The sequence below is a fragment of the Phocoena phocoena genome, chromosome 19 (assembly GCF_963924675.1).
Source record: "Phocoena phocoena chromosome 19, mPhoPho1.1, whole genome shotgun sequence".
NCBI classification, from domain to species: domain Eukaryota; kingdom Metazoa; phylum Chordata; class Mammalia; order Artiodactyla; family Phocoenidae; genus Phocoena; species Phocoena phocoena.
The window spans coordinates 13,336,322-13,353,959 of NC_089237.1; the positions used below are offsets into that span (position 1 = coordinate 13,336,322).

The 17,638-nt window shown below is 42.6% G+C and overlaps 1 protein-coding gene and 1 pseudogene across 2 annotated transcripts in view; both read left to right on the plus strand.

Moving 5' to 3' along the window:
- PITPNC1 (phosphatidylinositol transfer protein cytoplasmic 1) overlaps positions 1 to 17,638 on the plus strand; it is a 254,225-nt gene that overhangs the window by 44,471 nt on the left and 192,116 nt on the right. The window lies entirely within an intron of this gene.
- Positions 6,260 to 7,632, plus strand: LOC136138322 (RNA-binding protein 4B-like; annotated as a pseudogene).

Below are 17,638 nucleotides of genomic sequence, written 5' to 3' on the forward strand. Positions count from 1 at the left end.
GTTCCCCAAGTAGGCTTAATTGCTGTTTTCCCATAGAAATTTATTTGTTTCCACTCGATTCCTATCCTGGCTGTTACACTCACGATTCCACTGTGATTTATCTGTTTACCTGTGTCCCCAGTTACACTGCCTGCTCTCCTTGAGGAGAGCAACCGGGCTTTTCATGTCAAATGAATAATGAATACAGCTGGATACAGTGAAAAAAAGCAGTAACAGCAACTATGAAATAATTCATGGAAAACAATAGAACAGCCCAGCGGGCTCTGCTCTTAATGTCAGGCAATTCTGAGTTCAAATGTTGGTTGTCCTTAGCTAGCTTTGTGACACTAAAATTTTCAGATTTTTACTATGGAAACTTTCAAACATAAGCAAAAGTAGAGAGACCCAGGACTTACCTGGTGGGCCAGTGCTTAAGACTTTGCCTTCTTAAAAAAAAAAAAAAAAAAAAAAAGACTTTGCCTTCTAATGCAGCGGGTGCGGGTTCACTACCTGGCTACCTGGTCAGGGAGATAAGATCCCACATGCCAAAAAACCAAAACATAAAACACAAGCAATATTGTAACAAATTCAATAAAGACTTCTTTTTTTTTTTCCGTTTTGCGGTACGCGGGCCTCCCACTGCCGTGGCCGTTCCCGTTGCGGAGCACAGGCTCCGGACGCGCAGGCTCAGCGGCCATGGCTCACCGGCCCAGCCGCTCCGCGGCATGTGGGATCCTCCCGGACTGGGGCACGAACCCGTGTCCCCTGCATCGGCAGGCGGACCCTCAACCACTGCGCAACCAGGGAAGCCCAAGACTTCCTTTTTTTGAGATTTATTTATTTATTTGTTTGTTTTTTGGAGGCGTAGGGTCTTCGTTGCTGCACGCGGACTTTCTCTAGTTGCAGCGAGCGGGGGCTACTCTTCGTTGCGGTGTACGGGCTTCTCATTGTGGTGGCTTCTCTTGTTGCGGAGTACAGGCTCTAGGCGCACGGGCTCAGTAGTTGCGGCACATGGGCTCAGTAGTTGTGGCATGCGGGCTCAGTAGTTGTGGCATGCAGGCTCAGTAGTTGTGGCTCGTGGGCTCTAGAGCTCAGGCTCAGTAGTTGTGGTGCACAGGCTTAGTTGCTCCGCGGCATGTGGGATCTTCCTGGACCAGGGCTCAAACCCGTGTCCCCTGCATTGGTAGGCGGATTCTTAACCACTGCGCCACCAGGGAAGCCCAATAAAGACTTTTTAAAAAAAGTAGAGAGACCCCTCTGATGAACCCACATGGGGCCCACCCCGAATGCCCCACCCTCCACTCCTATCCTTGGATTTTTTTTGAAGCAAATTCCAGACAACATATTATTCCAAATAGAATTATTTCAATAAGAACATTAAGCTTTTAATTGATTGCAAACTCAATATGAACCATGTGCAAAAAAGAGCTGTCAGGGGGTTTGGGTCATGGGGAGGCCCTTTTAAAGCAAGTCTTGAAGGATGAATACGGATTTTGGCAAAGAAAGGTTGTAAGTCGGAAGCTGTAAGTCATGTGTGCGCAAGGGGTCAACAGGTTGTTTTGCTGGAACAGGGGTCAGGGCAGGGAGAGGGAATGGGAAGAAAAACCTAGGTGTGGAACAGATAGGGGGCCAGGCCCTTGATGCTTCAGAGGCAGCCTTTTGGGGGGGGGGGCTGGGGGAATCTTTTAGTTTTAGGTAACAGTGTGTTCCTTTGAAGGTCTGCACTCAATTGTGACAGGGGGCTGAGGACAGTAGTAATATTGATTCAGTGCCCTTGAACTGTCTCTCAGAGCACTTTCCTTGTTAACTGATTTCTCCTTTAACAGCAAAAGAAATCGTCACTGCATATTTAAAGAACTGGCTCCTCTACCAACCACCAGGCTTTAGTAGAGGAGAAATGAGAACTCAGTTTTCCATGCTGAGCCCTACACTAAGATGACCTGGCAACTGTGTATTTTATCCCACTGGGTTTAATCCTTATTATGAATAACAGAGCGAAGCTTTGTTATTCACAGGAGTTGCATTTCTGCTGCTGGGAGAATTAGCTGCAATCTTATTCGCAAGGTGCCTTCTGATGCAATGAGGTCTTTTGAAGTGTGCATAAATAGAGGCTATTGTTTAGGCATTTGGAGGTAAGGCTTAGATTGCTCCAGAAGTTCCAGTCTGACTCTAGGTATCTTTGTTTGGCTGATTCTTTTTTTTTTCTCCCTGGGGCCACAAGTAGTAGTTTTCTCCATATGGCTTTAGCGACTTGCCTCTTCATCACCTCCTGAAACTAGGGCACAACCAACAATTTTTCTGTAGGGTTTTCTGCTTAGAGGAGGAGGAAATTGTTCTGAGTCCAAAAAAACAGAATGGAGAAAAAAATGTGCAAGTTTAACTAGGATATCACACAGAAATGGAGCCTTTGGTAAAGAAATAATTTTGTTTCTGATTAAGATTTTTTTTTTTAAGCTAGGAGAAATAGAAGCATAGTAAAGAGTGAGCCTATTAATTTATTGCCACCTGGAATCTCTTAGGAGACTTTAGGATCTCCAAAGGAGAGAACTGATCATTTTTTTAAGTCTTCGAAGCTCGCACACCCCAGTTCCCCAGCACAATAAGCCGTTCTGGGCCTTTGGAGCAGCGGATGTGAAACTTCGTCTTCAAAACCACAGAGAGAAGTCTCCTTTCTTTGAAGGTGTTTATTTTCTGAAGTTTTTACCTGGGATCCCAGCTAACACACATGGCTGTTTTTTGTTTTTTTAATTTTTTTCTTGCCATGAGAAATTTTAAGATCTACTCTCTCAGCAGCTTTCAAACGTACAATCGAGTATTGTTACCCACGGTCTCCACACCAATACATCACATCCCCAGGACTTCTCTCACCACACTGCTTTTCTGGAAAGGCTTATTGAAAATGATTTGCGGGCTTAATCTGGGTGTTTTCTTTTGATCACCTCCGTCTGCATGTGTCCCTGACTGTATGGCTGTCTGAGGTTCTTCCACCCAGAGTGAAGTGATTTTCTCATCTGGAACCAGATGCTTCCAGAATCGGGGCAGCTTCCTCGACTTGCGGGAGGGGGTACCAGACTTCTCCAGGACCCAGGAAGCTGCCCTTTGTAGGTGCTTCACGCTTGCTTTATTCACGACTCCGTCTTCATAATGTTACCTCCGTTTCTCCCCTCCACTGGATCTGTTTAGAGCCACCGGGCCATTCTCTCCTCTTTTGTGACTCTGTGAATCTAAGACTAGAATCTAGTCCTTCCCGAGGGATAAGATCTTCTGGTGCAAAGTCCTTTCTCACCATCCACAGACAAAATCATCATTAGGCCATGTTTACTGAACTGCAAAGTTGGGTGCATCATCTCCTTCAAGCACTAACACTTTTACCTCTTTGCTCTTCCCCCTTGTCACCTGTGCGTTGTCACCCAAGTGATTAAAACCATTTGGTTGTAATTCTTCGATTTGCACTGACCTTCTAAGGGGTGTCCATGTTGACACAGCAAAGTCCCTTCTCTTGCCTTTTCTCCTCCGCCATGTTTGAGCTTGGCTTAAAGGCTTGGTATTTGGAAGAAGTTAAAAGTGATCCAGTGACTTGCTTTGGACCATGCTGATACACACATCTTTTGGAGCCTTAGACTGGGGAGTGTCAATTTAATTTGGATTCTGTCAGCTTGTTGCATTCTGATCACCCGTTTTGAGGGCTTCCTGAGAACCTGAGATTATTTGATAAACTGCCATTGGAATAAACCACTTTTCTTTAAAGGGAAAAGAACTTTTTAAAGAAAGTAATAAGCATACCTCTATATTTTCCTGACAGATATCAAAGAAAAAAAAATCTTCCTGTTTTTACCTTGACAAGACATCTAACATCGCTGGGAGGTTTTGCTTGCATGAGAACTTCAACATTATAATCTAGAAATCTCAAGCTCAACAACTTTCTCTGTCTGGGGATGGGGAAAAGGGATGATAAAATAGTTTTCTATACAGCTGGTTACCAAAATAGTCAAATATGAAAGCTATTTCATCTCCTTTTAAAAGGTTAGTCTTTTGATATATGAATCACAATTGATGCTAAAAGGAAAGTGTTAGAAACATAAACTTTTCTTCTCTGCTAGTTCAGGTTTTGAATGTTTTAATCACTTAACTGTTTATTTTTCTGGCAGTGAGGTTAGTACTGGTAGCCAGTGATTACCAACAATTAAAAAAACAAGTCATCTAAGACAACTCTTACACTCCCAGAAAACCCAATTAAAATCACACTTCGTTTTTTGCTTTTATGGTTTAGAAGTAAATTCTGAATCAGTTTCATGATTCTTGTGGTATTTTTCCAAATTAATGACTTTGGACATTTGGACACTGAGCTGTGTGAATGCTGAATGTGTTTTCTTCCCTTTGCTATCAATTAGATATTTAAGAATGTATCTTATGAAGGAATAGCCACCTAAAAATACGCCAAAGGCCACAGTCCTGTATCCTTCCTCAGACGGAATACTGCACAGGAGACTTTAAAAAAATTGCGATTATATGTGTCATAAAATTTACATTTTAACCTTTTTTAAGTGTACAGTTCAGTGGCATTAAGTACATTCATAATGCTGTGCAACCATCACCACTACGCATCTCCAGAACTTTTTCGTCAACCCAAACAGAAACTCTGTACCCATTAAACACTAACTCCTTGTGCCCCCTTTCCCGAGCCCCTGGCAGCCACCATTCTACTGTACTTTCTGTTTCTATGAATTTGACTATTCAAGGTACCTCATATAAGTGGCATCATGTGTCTGGATTATTTCACTGAGCATAATACTTTGTAGGTTCATCCACGTGGTAGCATCTGTCAGAATTTCCTTCCTTTACAAGGCTGGATAATATTCCATTGTATGTAGGTACCACATTCTGTTTATCCACTCACCTGTCAGTCAATGCACAGGAGACTTTTAAATTTAATTTTTGCTCTCATCACACACACATACACAAAAAGGTAACCACGAGAAGAAATATGTTAATTAGCTTGACTGTAGTAATCATTTCACTGTGTATAGGTATCTGAAATCATCATCTCAAACGCCTTAAGTACATATAATTTTTATTTAAAAAAACAGAATAGTAAAAAAAAAAAAAAAAACAGAATAGTATAAAAATTTTATTTTTAATATGTGCCATTTGGCATCTTTCCCCCTAATTTCCTGGCATTCTTTCACTTGGGGGTCATTTTTTGAGCCTTACATGCTGACAGGTGCTGAGAACACAGGAATGAATGAGCTCTACCCTGCATGCAGGGAACTTCTTTTCTGGTTGGGTAGACAGACCAGGAAATAGGGTCCAAGGCTTGGTGGTGGCCACCCAAGCAGAAAGCAGAGGGGAAGGTGGGTGACTCACTGTTGGAGAAGGGCTACATCCATTGTGGGTGGGAGTGTGGGGGCCTGATGAATGAAGGCCTCTAGGTCATGTTCTAAGTTCTCCTACTCAAAGGCTAGAAATAGATATCAGCAGAATTAAAGGTCATGTATAGAAGGAGAATCTGATATACTGCAGTACTCCACCTCTAGGCATGATTTCTTGTAAATTATATTCACGTTTTACCGTCAAAGACACTTCTCTCCCCTAAAATACTAGAGCACAACTTTAACTCATTTGGCCCCTAAGTAGACAGGAGGTTGTGTGGGGTATGACAAACTTTCAAGCAGTATTACCATACACTGTGCAGAACCTTAAATTTTCAAAATCTGATCCGTGCATTCTATTCCCATTTGTACATACAAAGAATATAATTAACTTGTCCATGGTGGAAGAATATAGAATCTGGACTTCTGGCATTTAGCCTACTGTTCTTTTGTCTATATTTCCTAGTACCCTGTATATAACAATCTGTGAAATTTTTTGTCCTCTCCATGTGTTAGCCATATGGGGGCTTTGGGAAGGTCCAAGAAGGTAGATCTCCAGGGTGCCAATTTGCACATATTATTGACAAGATGGTGGAACTGATGTGCGTTTGGATGGTTGTGGATGAGCTGAGGGCAACAGATGGACTCTGACCCATGTACCCTTAACTTGAAAGAGCAGACTAGTACCCACATTCACAATATGAGAGTTTCAAAGGCAGCGAAAGCATGCGCCTTGCTTTCTAGATAGCAGATTCTATATAGTCTCAATTGCCTCTGTTATGTTCTGCATTCTGCTCTCCCATCTATGTATTTGTCCCCAGTTTGTTTGGCATGTTTGTCTTGTAATCTGTAACTCTTTGTAAAATCTATTGGCGGTCTGCTAGGAACAAACACACAAGAAGAACAGCGACATGGCGCCCGCCAGCCTGAGGCAGTGCGCAGTGGCGCGTGCGTGAGCTGACGCGCGAGCAGTGCCCGGTCGCGCCGCCGGGGCTCGGGCGCCCGCCGCCATTTTGTAGAGTTCTCTGAGACGCCAGAGCCGCCGCCGCCGCCGCCACACGGAGGCTCTTGTCAGGACGGTGACGCCGTTCATCGGACACCTGCCCCAGGAGGGCACAGAGCAGGCGATCCGCTGACTCGAGCAGTGTGGGAAGGTGCTGGAACGTGACATCATTAAGAACTACAGCTTTGGGAATTCCCTGGCGCTCCAGTGGTTAGGGCTCCTTGCTTTCACCAGGGAGGGCTCTGGTTTGATCCCTGGTCGGGGCACTAAGATCCCGCAAGCTGCGCCAGAATACAAACAACAACAGAAGCCACAAAACTACGGCTTTGTGCACACAGGGGACCAGGTGGCGGCCGAGGATGCCATCCACAACAAGCTGCACAGGGTGAACATCACCGTGGAAGCAGCAAGGATAAGAGCAGAGCTTCAGGGACTTCCCTGGTGGCATAGTGGTTAAGAATCCGCCTGCCCATGCAGGGAACACGGGTTCAAGCCCTGGTCCCCATGCTGCAGAGCAACTAAGCCTGTGCGCCACAACTATTGAAGCCCGTGTGCCTGGAGCCCGTGCTCTGCAACAAGAGAAGCCACCGCAATAAGAAGCCTGCGCACCACAACGAAGAGTAACCCCCGCTCAATGCAACTAGAGACGCAACTAGAGAAAGCCTGCGCGCAGCAATGAAGACCCAATGCAGCCATAAATAAATAAATTTATTTAAAAAAGAAAAAGAGCAAAGCTTCAGCCAAGTTGCACATAGGCAACATCGGTCCTACTTGTACCAACCAGGAGCTTTGGGCCAGGTTGGAGGAGCATGGTTCAGTCATCGAATGTGACGTTATGAAAGATTATGCCTTCGTACACGTGGAGCGGGCAGAGGATGCAGTAGGGCTGTCAGGGGCCTTGACAGCACAGAGTTTAAAGGCACACGAACATACGTGCAGTTGTCCACCAGCCAGCTTCGGACTGCCCCTGGGATAGGACACCAGAGTGGCAGCTGTCAGTGTGGGAAAGAGGGGCACTGGTCAGAAGAGTGCCCAGTAGATCGTACAGGTAGTGTGGCGGACTTTACCGAGCACTGTAACAAACAGTATGGGGCAGCGTGCACACCTGACACCGTTGGCTACGGGGAATCCGTGTGTAACAATGATGCATAGGGCGCACTCCACCACCAGCCTTACCGAGTCCGCTCTTAGGAGGCAGTGGCATCAGCAGCTTCCGGGTCCAACTACCTACAACTGTTACTTGTCCCATCTGCTTCAAGACCACAGCGCAGCCCTAGGTGAGGATTATACTGACAGCCTCTCTTTCCTGTACAGTAGAATCCCTCCTACCTTGCTTTCCTTAGGAGTTGACCCCTCTCCCTGTCTACCTGCAACCTCTCCTTTCCCTTTATTTATTTTCAAATTTTCAAATTTAATTTCTTTAAAAAATTTTTTCAATTGGCTGCACCTCGTGGCATGCGGGATCTTAGTTCCCTGACCAGGGGATGAACCTTCTCCCCCCCACCCCCAAAGCGCTGGGTCATGACCACTGGACCACCAGGGAATTCCCCTCCTTTCCCTTTAAAATGACCATATGTAGTGACAGGCAACCCTCTACTCTTCTCTGTTAGCTCTGGACTTTGACACTGAAGCTAATCTTCTGAAATTGCTAGGACCATTGGGCTTTTGTTTGTTGTTGTTTTGTTTTGTCTTTTTATGTCTGATCGTGGTACAACATTAGCTGAAATTTAGCCTTGCTTTACTCCACTCCTCTCACTTTTTTTTAAATAAAATATTTTGACAAATAAACGTTTCTAATGCTTAAAAAAAAAAAAAGAACAGCAACTGAAAGAAAAGCACTTTCTTAATGTCGTTGCATGGATGACAGGGTAGACTCTGTAATTAGCCTTTTTAATCTTGAGCCCTAAGTTCTTGCTGTTTATGTGAGTCCATAGCAATCTTAACAGTTCAGTGGTTTCAGTGACTATTTCTTTGCTAAGAATTCCCCAAGCCACAGCGTCAACCCCAGACTCTTTCCAGTTTTGCAACTCTTTGCTGGATATTTGTACCTGAATATCTTGACAGCACCTCACAATCAACCTAAAACAGTATTTGTGTCACCACCTTCCCCCAAAACTGCTTCTGCTCCTGTCGTCCTTATTTGTTTTAGTGACACCAGCATCTTAGCTGCTAAGATTAGAAACTGTCTTCTTTCCCACCACCTCATTAGAAACTAAATAGTTGGTTCTGTGTCTTTTACCTGGACACGGCCTCTTGCTTTTTTCCCCTCATCTCTAAGTCATCTTCTTTTTACACTGCCTCTAGAGTTAGCTTTCTAAAACTCACATGTGATAGTCACTCAGCCCCCGTCAGATTCTGTGGTGACTTCCCATGACCTATGAGATGAAGTACCAACTTCTTAACAACTTCTTGTTTTCTCACTTACCCAGTCTCTAAGTGCAGGTTGCCCTTTAGTATCACCTATTTCTTTTCCCTCCCCAAATCCTACTTGAGTTTTCATGCCTTCCTGCCTCTGCACACTGTTACATCCCTCCCTCAGCTAAATGTCCGTTATCAGGATATTATCTCAAAATTTCTCTCTTCTAAAGGCTTCCCTACCCTTTCTTCCACCTCAAGCAGATATCTGCCCCTTCGCTCCTGTAGTTTTGTTTTAAAACAGCTTTACTGAGGTCTAACTTGCATACCATAAATTCACCTGTAAGTATACTGATGAGTTTTAGTAAATCCATGTATTGGTGCAATTCAGTTTTAGTACTTTCTGTCACCCCACAAAGTTCTCTCTTGCCTGTTTGTAGACAGTCCTTGCTCTCACCCCAATCTCAGGCAACTGCTGATCCGCTTCTGCATCTATAGTTTGTCTTTTCTAGAAATGTCATATAAAATCATACAATATGCAGTCTTTTGAGACTGGCCTCCCTTAGCATGCTGTTTTTGAGTTCATCCATATTGTTGAGTGTATCATAGTTGGTTCTTTTTTATTGCTGGATAGTATTCCATTGTGTGGATATACCACATTTTGTTTATCTAGTTTCCAGTTGATGGACGTTTGGGTTGTTTCCAGTTTGGGGCTGTTATGAAAATACTGCTATGATCATCTGTATACAAGTCTTGGTATGGATGCATGTTTCCATTCCTCTCAGGTAGATACTTAAGAGTTGAATGTCTGGGTCATATGTTTAACAGAAACCACCAGCCTGTTTTCCAAAGTGGCTGTTGCATTTTATATTTTACGTTCTGCGTTCTCCACATCCTTGCCAATATTTGGTATTATCTGTCCTTTTGATTATAGATATTTTACTGGGTGTGGTGGTATCTCATTGTGGTTTTAATTTGCATTTTCTGTAATCATTTAAAACTGCTTTCTGTTATAGAATGTTTTGTTGTATTGATATATATCTTCTGATCTGTGCACTATGCTAGGGTTTGGTAAGTGGATGAATGAACAATCCCATACTTAGGATGAGTGGCCAAATTCTCAGTTATTTTTGGAACAGAAAACACTGATAAGTTAACTTCAGAAATGATATAAAAGTCAAGTCTCTTTCCCTGAACAAATTTTTGCCAGAGTTTCTAAGAAGCAATAACCTTGACTGAACTAAGTTTTACTTTCTTTTTTTTTGCTCACCCCTTGGTGGGAGGTAATGGATAAAAAATATAGACATAGCAGGAGAAGGAGAAAAGAAACAGTCTCTAAATGACTAAGAGCTTGTGGAATAGCTTGGGAGAGAGAACCATTTGGGTTCTTGGTTACTCCATGGTTCCAGGTGTGGGGACTCCATTAATACTGTGACCTCTGCTTCTCCCCACTTGCTTTTCTCTGTCAATTCAAACAGGAGTCTGCAGACATTTTCAGTAAAGGGTCACATAGTAAATATTTTAGGCTTTTTGGGCCAATACACAACATCAAGGACATTACGTAGGTGCTTACATAATGAGAGACTAAACAAATTTCCACACATTTTATTGATGAAATTCAAAACAGAATAATAATAATAAAAGGGTACAATTTTCTGTTATACAGGTCTACTAATAAAAAGAATGGAATTCTTTTTTTTTTTAAATTAATTTATTTGTTTTCATTTTTGGCTGTGTTGGGTCTTTGTTGCTGTGGTGGGCTTTCTCTAGTCACGGCGAGCAGGGGCTACTCTTCGTTGCGGTGTGCGGGCTTCTCATTGTGGTGGCTTGTCTTGTTGTGGAGCACGGGCTGTAGGCACGCGGGCTCTAGAGCGCAGGCTCAGTAGTTGTGGTGCACGGGCTTAGTTGCTCCGTGGCATGTGGCATCTTCCTGGGCTAGGGATTGAACCCATGTCCCTTGCATTGGCAGGTGGATTCTTAACCACTGTGCCATCAGGGAAGCCCAAGAATGGAATTCTTTTGAGGAGGATAATACTTTGGTTAATTAGAGTTCAGAGTTAGTGTTTCCTATCATCATGGTAGAAACAGGGCCTCATTCTCCAATGAGCCTTCACTGAAACATTGTGGTCTTCCATCCTGAGAATTCACCAGACTGTGCTGGCTGCATTTGCCCTTATAGTGGTGGAGAACTTTTCACATGGAGGAAGCAGCTTAAGAGGATAAGGTCTGGGGTAAGACTCCTTGGGTGTGAATTTCAGCAAAGACTCAGTAACTAGGAGATCTTTGACTACTTACCTGACCAATCTAGGAGCTTCTGTTCCTTCATCTGTAAAATGGGTCATAGTACCTACTTCACAGGGTTGTTGTAAAGATTAAATACAAAGATTAGATTAGAATGGCAGTTTATAAATATTATTCTTCTTTTGATTTTTTTTTTGAACGATTTAAAAATGTAAAACCATTCCTAACTCACAGGCAGGGTGGCAGGCTGGATTTGGCCTGCGGGATATAATTTGTGGACCCCTGCATTAGAGTATAAACTGGAATTATTGCCACTTACTTTAGAAGTAATGATTGCTTTTCCCCCCTAATTGCAGAGCACCATATGCTCACTGCAGAAAACTTGGAAAACAGAGAAAAGCACAATAAAAAAAAGTCATTCAGAATCTTTACCATCCAGAAGTGCTTCACTGGTGGTCCCTTGTCTTTGTGTATATATATATATATATATATATATATATATATATATACACATATTTTTTTAAATTAAAACAAACTCATACTATCATACTGCTTTGTATTTTTTTTCACTTACTAATATATACTTGTCACTAATAATCTTCTATAACCTTAACCTGAATTTTAATGACTGCATACTGTTCTGTTATACAGATGCATTACAGTTTACTAAAACAGTTCCCAACAACATTAAAGTTGTTTTGAACTTTTCACCTTTTGACATAACTCAGGTGTAAACTAATACACAAATGTTTGTACACATTTCTGATTAGTTCCTTGGGATAAATTACAAGAATTCAGTCCCTGGGTTAAAGAGTACCTACAGTTTTTTAAAAAGATTTTTTGATGTGGACCATTTTTGAAGTCTTTATTGAATTTGTTACAGTATTGCTTCTGTTTTATGTTTCGGTTTTTTGGCCCAGAGGCATGTGGGATCTTAGCTCCTTGATCAGGGATTGAACCTGCACCCCCTGCATAGGAAGACAAAGTCTTAACCACTGGACTGCCAGGGAAGTCCCAAGAGTAATCTATATCTTTTAAGTTTTGGTGTATCTTGCAAAATTGTTCCCTAGGGAAGGTGTATAGTTCTATACCCTCCCAAGTGGTGTATAAGAACATTGTCATTTACTGTGGTCTTATATTTTTACTTGGTTATTGGGCTTATGGATTTAAACAGTGAAAACATTTTTATTTTTGAAACAATTCAAATAGATTAAAATGTACAGACAGTAATGAAACTCGCACCCACGTACGCACCAGAAAGATTACGCAAGTGTTAACATTTTGCTGTACTTGCTTGTGTTATTTTAAGAAAAACATGTTACAGATTAAAAACTAAGTCTGTCGGGGCTTCCCTGGTGGCGCAGTGGTTGAGAGTCTGCCTGCCGATGCAGGGGACACGGGTTCGTGCCCCAGTCTGGGAGGATCCCGCATGCCGCGGAGCGGCTAGGCCCGTGAGCCATGGCCGCTGGGCCTGCACGTCCGGAGCCTGTGCTCCGCAACGGGGGAGGCCACGACAGTGAGAGGCCCGCATACCGCAAAAAAAAAAAAAGTCTGTCATTATCATCCCATTCTACAGATGATAATGGGAATCTCATATCATTGATGAGAGCAATCAATCTGCAAAAAGTTAAGAAATTGTGTAAGCAGTAAGAACAGGTAAGTGGTTTTACTTACTGGTAAAGTAAGTAAGAGGTTCTTATTTACAAGAACCTCTTGTAAATAGCATATGGCTAAATTAAAAAAAAAATCCAGTCTGAGTTTTTTAACCAGCTATTTTAATCTGTTTGCATTTATAGTAACAGTTGATATTTTAAATTATTTCTCTTATTTCATGTTTTCTATTTTCCATACTTTTCTTTTGCTTTCTTTTTCTTATTTCCTGTCTCTTACTGAATTGAGTTTTATCAGTTCCTCCCTTTTTTCCTCTACTGGCTTTATTATCCTTAAATGTGTGTTCTTAGAAAGCAGTCTAAAATTAACTCCAGTCATCCCCCCTACCAGTTTATTTGCTTTTCATTTAACTTAAATTTCTCCTTGTTTTTGGTATTTTATAGCCTTTGATATTCTGCCATTTAACTATAGCATGTGTAGATTTGTTTTGGTTTATTCTGCTCAGAACTTGCTGTTATTCCCTACATGGGAGATTTGTGGCTTTTACAATTCTGGAAAATCCTTAACTATTATCTTTAAAAATATTGCTCCCCTTCATGTCAGTAGCCATGAAAATGTGCCTCTCAGATCTCCTGCTGTGGGAAGCCTAGTTGACTGACCCCAGATGCCATGTCTCAGGATTCACTCAAAAGCCACGCTTCCCCTGGGCTGTCCCTGGTTGCTGGCTTAGTAAGATGTGGCTACTAGTGCTAGCCCATCCTGTAGGATATAGGACTCTTCTAATGGGGAGTCCTTGAGCCATGACTTTCTGGTCTGAGGTTTCTCCTTGCCCACTCCTTCTCTTCCCAACATCCTTTCTTAGCATCTGCTTATTGGAGGACCCAGACTAACACAGTCTCTCTATTTGCATCATCTGGATCTTGCATTAAATGCGTCGGAATAGTCTCATTGTACTCCCTATTCCAGGAGCTATTCTTTCATGCCCCTTTTATCTCTGTGATGCCCCTTGGTAATTTCTTCAAATCTGTCTTCCATTTTACTTAATTCTCTCTTTACTTGTGTCTAATCTATTTAATGTATCTGTTGACTTTTTAATTTCAGTGATTATGATACTTATTTCTGGAAGTTCTATTTGGCTTATTTTCATACCTGGCTGTTTTTGGTATTTTTTTCCTCAGGGTTTTATTTCCTACTTTTATGTCTTTCATAGTTTTAAGCATATTAATTTTTTATTCTCTTTTTCAAATTTTAATTTTATTATCCCAAGTTCCTGGAATTCTTTTCTTTTTAATTAATTTATTTTTTTTCTGCTCTGGGTCTTCATTGCTGCATGCGGGCTTTCTCTAGTTGTGGCGAGTGGGGGCTACTCTTCGTTGAGGTGCATGGGCTTCTCATTGCGGTGGCTTCTCTTGTGGAGCATGGGCTCTAGGCACACAGGATTCAGTAGTTGCAGCATGTGGACTCAGTAGTTGTGGCTCATGGGCTCTAGAGCACGGGCTCAGTAGTTGTGGTACACAGGCTTAGTTGCTCCGTGGCATGCGGGATCTTCCCGGACCAAGGATTGAACCTGTGTCCCCTGCATTGGCAGGTGGATTCTTAACCACTGGACCACCAGGGAAGTACCCAAGTTCCTGGAATTCTAACAATCTTGTTTGTTGTGTTTGCTGTTTTCTTCTCATGATATATTGTAATTTTAAATTTTCTTATAAGCTGATCTTGAGTGGGGATTACTTTTCCTGTGACCTGATAACAGGCCCCCTCCAGAACAATTTGCATTGCTTCTTCTAGAGATCTCAGGAGTATCACTGGCTTGGGGCCAGTGTTTCTGCTAATTTCTTAGGTTGGAACTTCCTGGATTACTCTGCTCAAGGCTCAGATCTGGATATCCATATTTCAGAGGAGAGGTTTCTTTTTTTCACTCAGAGCCCAGGGGCACACAAAATTGTCCTCTTGGACCCCTTTTCTAGGGTATGAGTTCCCCCCCGCCCCCAGTCTTCACTGAGGAAGCCCCTCTTTGAGGATCCTGCCTCTCCTCAAGTGTTTTTTTTTTTTTTTTTTGCGGTACGCAGGCCTCTCACTGTTGTGGCCTCTCCCGTTGCGGAGCACAGGCTCCAGACGCACAGGCTCAGCGGCCATGGCTTACGGGCCCAGCTGCTCCGCGGCATGTGGGATCTTCCCAGACTGGGGCACAAACCCGTGTCCCCTGCATCGGCAGGCGGACTCTCAACCACTGCGCCACCAGGGAAGCCCCATCCTCAAGTGTTTTATTTCCAACTCTGTGCCTCATGGCAGCCCATGGTTCCACCTCCTTTGTCCACTTGGGTTTTAAAATGCAAGTCTGTAAGTTACAAAAGCAGTCTCAGAATCCACGTGCTTTCACTCAGTTTTTCCCTTTCTTTTTCAGGTCATATTTTACCCAGCATTCTTAAGTATTTGTAGTGGGAGGGTTTTTTCCACATTGTCTTAATCTGCCACCCTATTGCTGCACCTGAAGTCCCATTTACCATATTCAGTTCTGTGCTGCAAGGCTTCTCAGGGTACCAGTTTCTAAGCAGTATCATTAGTGAAACCCATAAACTCACCCATTGTTAGAAAAGCCAAGTGCTTGAGATCCTATTGAGACTGTAGATATATAGTATGTCCTAAGGGATCTGGAAAAAAAGCTACCTTTATTTTCCAACCCATGGTCACTTCATTGGTAAATCCAGGAAGTGCCGTAAGATTTTACAGATGGAACTGATGCTTAGGAAACAATGAAATTGAATCATCATCATCGTTATTATTTCTTTTACTAAACAGGCCTAGGAACAGAGCTCTTCTGTTTTCCTCCCTTCTTTCTCCCAGCTTTCCCACCGTCCTTCTCAATTTGTCCTTTGTCAACAGGGCAGAAAAGAAGGGCTGAAGTGATGTATGGGTATAATCCACTGTGCACTGCTAAAAAGATAAACTTAAATGAAGTGATTTATTACCTGGTGACAGGTATTCTGCCCCCAGAATTGTCTGTCAAAGTGAATGCTCATTGATTTTCCATACTTTCTCTGTCAGCCTCTGGATAGCCATTGTTCATTACAGGTGGGTAAGATGCCAGAGTATTCTCGCAGCCTCCGCACTGTGCTGCAGGGCTTAGCCTTTATTTCTGTTCTAGGGCTCAGAACTCTTTGATTCTCTTGCTTTAAACTGTGTATATGAGAAGAGCAAATGCCACTGGTTTCTCAAATTATTCAAGTTAGAAGTAAAACATATTCTGTATTCCCATTTTGAAAAAGCTTCTAGAATCTTCCTACATGAGTCAAATAGATAATAGGTCCCAATACAACAGCACAGGATAATATATAGCTGTCAGGGCAGTGCCTGAGTCAGTCTGGTCTGTCTTAGAATAAAGATACTCCATATCCTTTGGGAACTAATGAAATAGGTAATTTTCTTTCACTTAAGGGGACCGCATGCATATCATATAGGACATGTCTTTCCTGTTTTGCTCCAAACCCATCCCATTGTGTTGGAGAGCGACAAGCAAAATCTTTTCAGCGACCACAATGCAGTCTTGGGAGTCAGGATCAGTGTCGTGGAGTCTCAGCAATGCCCAGGTGTCGAGATGGTCTTAAAAATCTGAGAATTTTGACGTGGCATGAACCTTAGACCATTTAATCCGGTGTTTTAACTGTAGATGAGGAATCTGAAGCCTCAAAGTATGTTATAACTTGCTCATCATCGCAGAGTCAGTCACACAGCCAGCACTCAACCTGGTCCTTGGACTTCCTGCCCATCACTGTTCCCTGGGGAACTTCTCTTCCACTTCTCACCTGGGTAGCAGTTCCATTTGCTTTCACAATGTACTGCTTGAATTTAAAGATGACTGTGTTGTCAGTGGCTCGCATCATTGAAGTTCATGTGTTTGGTCCTTTGACAAGGAGAGTTCTGCTGATTCTGAGTTGGGAGGAGGGAGCTTAGCTACAATTTTGATTTTTCCTTTTTTTCTATCGTGTGCTTAAGTATGGTGACCTGGACAAGAACACCACAAAGCAGCCACTTTCCAAATACACGTTGTACTGGAAAAAAGACTGCTTTTATGCAGTTGGGGTGGAGCCAGGGAAATTATTTACATGATGTAATGGTATTTTCTAAATGGCATATTTCAAGGAAAAAGACTAGTTGGATCACTAAATAATTATAGGCAAATACATAGATTGTATTTATATATACACACGTATATATAGTAATATACTAATCGTATGTAACATTTGTATTTTTTAAAACCATAAGCATCCTGTAGTAATTTGGACTTGTAAATGCCTTTGCATAGCAAGTAACAGTTTATAATAGCTAAGGAGAGATGAACACTGATAGTATTTTTCTTTTTGTACCTCTGATTGGCAGGTAGGGGGAATTGAAAGCTTGATTTGGGTTACTTTTTTGTTTATTTATTTATCTATCTATTTATTATTTATGGCTGCGTTGGGTCTTCATTGCTGCAGGCAGGCTTTCTCGCTTCATTGTAGCGGCGGGCAGGGGCTACTCTTCGTTGTGGTGCTCGGGCTTCTCATCGCAGCGGCTTCTCTTGTTGCAGAGCACGGGCTCTAGGCGTGTGGGCTTCAGTAGTTGTGGCTTGTGGGCTCCAGAGAGCAGGCTCAGTAGTTGTGGCTCACGGGCTCAGCTGCTCTGTGGCATGTGGGATCCTCCCGGACCAGGGATCGAACCCGTGTCCCCCGCAATGGCACGCGGATTCCCAACCACTGTGCCACCAGGGAAGCCCAGTTTTGATTTTTTTCAATACTTAGTTACAATACTGATGAATCACTTTCTTGATTGAATATGTGGCATGTATTTCCTCAGTATGCATTTGTGGCAGCATCAGCTTTCCCTGAGCCCATACTAATAGTTCTTACAAGTTAAGCAGGATGTTGCCTTCATGGTGTAATGATTTGGTACTTCACATAGTACTTTGGAGGCTGGAGGAAGCAAATTCAGCCTCCAGAAGTCCTTAACTTAGAGTCGAGAAGCATCACTGATACCAGGAGAAGCTACCTGAATGTGTATTTGGTGGTAAAAGTAAAAAGATATTTTATGTGTCCAGACAAGC